A 6,489-nucleotide genomic window follows, 5' to 3' on the forward strand; every position below is an offset into this window, starting at 1 on the left:
GGGTTGAGATAAGAAGAGTTTAATAATTGAAGTAAAATGAAATAAAATAGTGGTGGTGGTGGTGGTGGTGGTGGTGGTAGTAGTAGTAGTAGTAGTAGTAGTAGTAGTAGTAGTAGTAATAATAATAATAATAATAATATACAAAGCAAGTGATACATTGTGCAACTGCTCACCACCCGCTGACTGATGCCCAGCCCATTCCTGAGCAGCGATCGCTGCCCCCCAGCCAACTCCCCCCAGTTTATATACTGAGCATGATGTCATATGGTATGGAATAGCCCTTTGGCCAGTCTGGGTCAGCTGTCCTGGCTGTGCCCCCTCCCGGCTTCTTGTGCACCTGACAGAGCATGGGAAGATGAAAAGTCCTTGACTGGTGTAAGCCCTTCTTAGCAACAACTAAACCATCAGTGTGTTATCAACATTATTCTCATCCTAAATCCAAAACACAGCACTATACCAGCTACTAGGAAGAAAAATCAACTCTATCCCAGCTGAAACCAGGACACCATCTTTGTAGTATTTCATGGATTCCAGTTGCTGAGTCATTGCAAGGACATCCTGAAATCCTATACTGAGGCCAGATGTGCTGAAAATAAGATTCCTTCTCCACTTGGACAGTTAGATTTTTTACGCCAGCATCTTTCAGAATCCCTGTAACCTGAATATAACAGTATGGTTAACATTAGTATTACACTTTATATGCATCTAATAATAACTTACAGTATTCTAACTCTGAAATATTGCAGATTAAAAAATATCATCATAAAGAATTCAATTTTCTGGAAAGTGAAGGCTATCTTCAGAGGGTATGGCTTTGCAACTTCTGCATAACTGGTAATTCTCAGTGCCTTGCATAAGGAAATAAATATCTTTTTAAGGAAGAGAAAAACCCAAGACAGATAGATATTAGTAAGCCGGTTATAAACCCACGATTAGCATCCAGCTATCCCTACTTCCCATTTACTGCCTGTTTTGCAGCATGAAATCAATCTACTCCTCCTTTTGTCAGAGCAGATATAGTGCCACTTTCAATAGAGTGAGTGAGGAAAAAAACCCACACTTTTTTTTTTTGTTTTGGCAGACATCTTAGCAAACAACTCTTTATACAAGTATTTCGAAGCTAGCAGGCAAGGTGAAGTACAGCATTAGAGACCAGCTCTGAGACATTAATTAATAGCTACAAAAATGATCACAAACAGCAGCTTCAAACTTCAGTCTATGATTGAAATAGGGCTACAGAGTAGGAAATGAAGACACTAGGGTCTAAAATCCTTGCACCTTACCTGCTGTACAATTCTCTTTTCCATCACATCTGATACCACTTACATATGTATTGTACCTGCCACAACACTCGCAGAGTGACACCAAAAATGAGGATCTCCGTAGGATATGACTCCCTCTATTTTTTTAATCTGTAAAGAAATTACATTAGCAACAATGAATTTAAGAACACATTTAAACTTGTGCATGTACATGGATATTGGTGGCAAATATTTCACAGGAAAATGAAGCTGTATAGCAAAGCAGCTTTCTAGCTAACCTTTATACAGAAATACGTAGTATTGTGTCCTGGTTTCAGCTGGGATAGAGTTAATTTTCTTCCTAGTAGCTGGTATAGTGCTGTGTTTTGGATTTAGGATGAGAATAATGTTGATAACACACTGATGTTTTAGTTGTTGCTGAGCAGTGCTTACACTAAGTCAAGGACTTTTCAGCTCCTCATACTGCCCTGCCAGCAAGGAGGCTGGAGGTGCAGAAGAAGCTGGGAGGGGACACAGCCAGGACAGCTGACCCACACTGGCCAAAGGGATATTCCAAACTGTATGACGTCATGCTGAACTAAAAATTGGGGGGAGTTGGCCGGGGGGGCACGGTCACTGCTCGGGAACTGGCTGGGCATTGGTCAGCAGGTGGCGAGCAATTGCATTGTGCATCACTTGTTTTGTATATTCTTTTATCATTATTATTATTTTCCCTTCTTTTTCTGTCCTATTAAATTGTCTTTATATCAACCCACGAGTTTTACCTTTTTTTCTGATTCTCTCACCCATCCCTTTGGGGAGGGAGTGAGTGAATGGCTGTGTGGTGTTTAGCTGCCTGCCAAGTTAAACCACGAGATGTTGAGATGTCACCTTTCTATTGTCAAAGACTAGAAGCGAAAAGTCAAACTAAATTAAAAACCCAGATGTCCTGGATTCATCTAGGATAGAGTTAATTTTCTTCCTAGTAGCTGGTATAGTGCTGTGTTTTGGATTTAGGATGAGAATAATGTTGATAACACACTGATGGTTTAGTTGTTGCTAGGTAGTGTTTACACTAGTCAAGGACTTTTCAGCTTCCCATGCTCTGCCAGGTGCACAAGAAGCTGGGAGGGGGCACAGCCAGGACAGCTGACCCAGACTGGCCAGAGGGCTATTCCATACCATATGACGTCATGCTCAGCATATAAAGCTGGGGGAAGAAGGAGGAAGGGGGGACGTTTGGAGTGATGGCATTTGTCTTCCCAAATAACCGTTATGCGTGATGGAGCCCTGCTTTCCTGAGGATGGCTGAACACCTGCCTGCCGATGGGAAGTAGTGAATGAATTCCTTGTTTTGCTTTGCTTGCGTGCGCGGCTTTTGCTTTACCTATTAAGCTGTCTTTATCTCAACCCATGAGTTTTCTCACTTTTACTCTTCTGATTCTCTCCCTCATCCCACCAGGGGCGAGTGAGCGAGCGGCTGTGTGGTGCTTAGTTGGTGGCTGGGGTTAAACTATGACACCAGCAGAGTGCAAAGCTAAATAGGATGAGAAAAAACTGTTTTAGTGTACAGGTCACAATAATATCAATGGACAGATCAACCAGAAAGTTCATTGGGCATTTAACCATTTCTAGGACATCTGTTACCTCACTATCCAGGATAAGCAGCTATTTAGTTATCATAGCTGGACTTAATTCAGAGACATAATATCTTCTCATAATTTATCATTTTTTGAAATTGATCTTTGGACTGGGTCTGGCTGGGATGGATTTAACTTTCTTCACGACAGCTCATACGGTGCCATGTTTTGGCCAAACCAGTGTTGATAACACACCAACGTTTTGGCTATTGCTGAACAGTGTTTGGGCATTACCAAGGCTTTCTCTTTTTCCCACTCTGCCCCTGCCCCAACAAGTAGGCTGGGGGTGGGCAAGAAGTTGGGAGGGGACACAGCTGGGACAACTGACCTGAATTGGCCAGAGGGATATTGCATGCCATATAATGCCATGCTCAGCAATAAAAACTGGGGTAGAGGAAGAAGGGAATTTTGGCTTCCAAGGTGGCTGTTGCTTGGAGACTGGCTGGGCATCAGTCTGCTTGTGGGAGATGGTGAGTGATTTCCTTTGCATTGCTTGTTTTTTTCCCCCCTCTCTTTCTTTCACCTGTTAAAACTGCCTTTATATCGCTCCATGATTTTTCTTGCTTTTGCTCTTTGTGTTCTCTCCCCTGTCCTGCTGGCGGTGGGAGGGTGGGATGAGGATGGAATGAGTGACTGGCTGTGTGGGTGCTTCACTGCTGGCCAGGGGTCAACCCTCAACAAGCATATTGTTTTACGGTAATGTAATTTAAAAAATGCTTTTCCTGTTATCTTTTAATGACTTGCTCTTTGATTGTTTTCTAAAAGTACTTACTTTTTCTCAGTCTCTCAGAATTGCTTTCTGTCTTCCCTTACTGAAAGGTGAAACCCCAATCTGCACCTCACTTTCACTACACAAGTCTCTCCTAGCCAATTTCCATTTATTCTTTTATTTCTCATGCAGACAAGAACACATCTCCCCCTCTACTAATTGACAGGGCAACATTAGGATAGTCTTCCTTGCCACCTCTAGTTGATGGCATCCTCACAGAACATGTAACTAGTTCTTTAACAGAGAGGAGTTCTCCACACTGAGGTCTGGAACTTCTGAGGAACTTCTAATGAACCAACAGTGAAGACTAAGTGCCGCCTTAAAGTAGATATCCTACCGTGGCAGACAGGAAGAGAATGGACTAGAATGAAAAAGTAATTAGAAAAAACAGCTTTACTTTTGCCATCTCACCTACTGTGAACCAGCATCCTCTTCATGGTATGGACAAAAAAGAAAACCTGCAATTACAGGCTCAAGATATAATCCTGTAGCCTGAATTGCACACATCATGTTTAAAGAGGCTGTAAGCTTTTGGAAATTGCTGTGTTACTTTCTTAGTATTAAGTACCTTTCCCACATTGTTACCATACTTGTCTGAAATCATGAGCTACCCATAAAAGCAAAAAACAGTACATGGTGCCAATGAATAAAAACCATTTTCAGGAAAGTTTTTTAGTTGCAAAACCTCTTTAATCAGTAGAAGTCCTAATCCTGTCACATCTCTGCACAACAGATTTAAAACAACTTGAGACATGAAGTTGTCTGAGACAACAGAAGCTGTCAGACTGAACTACCTGAGTTTAATAATTAATAAAAACAGTTATAGCTTTGTATGTATATGAAAACATTTAGAATTCTAGTTCTGACCTTTTCTAAAGCAGCATGCAGATCTTTCTCCTGTTCAGGAGGTATCCTGAACAAAAGTACTTGACAGGCTGTATGACAGGTACACCCCCCTCCCCCCCCGATGAAGGTCGGGGCTTTTAACATGGTGATCACCGTCTTTTCGCGCCTCATTTTCACGCCTTTTATGCTCTACTGTGCCTGGCGGCACATGCACACCTTGGCCAAGTGCCGACCATCACGCACCCACCAGGGTGCCGTGGCCCCAGGCACGTACACCCCTCGGCAGGGGGAGCAGGAGAAGCGAAGCCCCTCGGTCAACAGACAGGGTCCACAGCCAATGAGGCGCCTTGGCTCAGAGAAGCTTCTGGATCTGAAGTGTTAAGAACAATTGTTTCAAAGCTTGCTTGTGTGTGTTTATCTGATAAGACCGGACAGTACACCACTCTTTTGTCTGATAAGACCCGAGGACAGACCACTGGCTTATCAAGTGCCACTAGCTTGCAAGGAAACTTGTGCAAACTTGCTGAAGCAGCAGGCCATTCTTTGGCTTATCAGGCACCACCAAGAATAGGACACCAACTGGTATCCGGTCAGGCCGCTTGCCCACCAACAATATATATTGTGTGATTAGATGTGCATGTGTTGGGTACGTGATGTTGCCCTGGGTAACCAAACTGAACCGAGAGGGCAAACTCCCTCTCCAACACCGGATAAAAGATGGCACAACGAAACCTGAGGGTGGCCATCCACCACCGAAAAACTGAAGACAGGACCAACGGGACGCCGCTGGATCCATGGTGGTGACTATCCTTTGCTTATCTCTCTGAATGCTTGCTTAATTTCCTCCTAATATTTCCTGCCTTTCCTATCGCTTTACTCTTTTGTATTTATCCAATAAAACGTCTGATTGGCGGCATATGACCTCGTTTGTGTCTTAATTTTGCCCTTGGGATCATTACAAATCTTCCCTGAGCCTGACAATCAGACCGGGACTTAACAACACCTGAAAACAAAATAAACTAAATTGAACGGTTCTGTTTAAAATGTATGTACATGTTCAGTAGCAGAAACACAGTGGGGTTTATTATATTGGCACTCCTCAAGCTAAAAGGAGGTAACTACCTGCCTAACCTGGTGCAAAATAAAACAAAACATTTAGCTTTTCTAACGTTTAATTACAAATCAATCTAAAAAAATAATTTCACTCTAGTGCAATGATCTAGGCAGGCATTTGCAGATTAAATCAAATGCAAATAGTCTTAAATTGTTAGTGAGATTTGTATTGTATAGCGTAAACATTTAACTAGGTATAGAGGGATAAGAGCTCACTGATCCTTAACAGAGGATAAAGAGATCACTGTAAATGCATTGGCCTGCTAATGTGGAGAGATATCAATGTATCATTAGGATTTTGTATGCCAACTCTGCTCGAATTTTATAAGAAGAATGTCTATCTGCTACTGCTAGGAATAATCCTTTATACTGCTTTAATGGTGGGTGGCATACCTGGTGTATACTCAAAGGGCATAGAAAAATAATCTCTAACCATTTGTAAGATTAGTGCTAGTTAAGTATCAGGATTTGAAAGAATCTTAACTGTTGTTAAGAGTATAGGCAGATTTCACAAAAATGCCAGACAACAGAATAGTCAACTGAACTAGGACGGATGTAAAATAACCAATGAAATATGAGACTATTAGCTAAAATGCTTATGCTCTGCCAAACTTACATAAAAAAAATCATTACTTTATAGTTTTTTCATAAGCCAGGCAGTTGGTAAATAACTACCTTCTAACTATTAGGGAAACAGAAGTAGCTATACTGGAATTTTATATATATTGTTCTTCTCAGCTTCTGACTTTAGATTTAAAAAAGAAAGTTTCATCTTTACCGCCTTATCTTCTGAATCACAAATAGAAGCATATTCTAGATTGCTGGTCTGCATTTGTTCTTCTGCTTTTTAGCTCTTCCCCCAGTGTTTTTACAACCAGCT

Source organism: Nipponia nippon, unplaced genomic scaffold (assembly GCF_047370975.1).
Source record: "Nipponia nippon isolate SJK-2023a ecotype South Korea unplaced genomic scaffold, ASM4737097v1 scaffold_26, whole genome shotgun sequence".
In the NCBI taxonomy this organism is placed as follows: Eukaryota; Metazoa; Chordata; class Aves; order Pelecaniformes; family Threskiornithidae; genus Nipponia; species Nipponia nippon.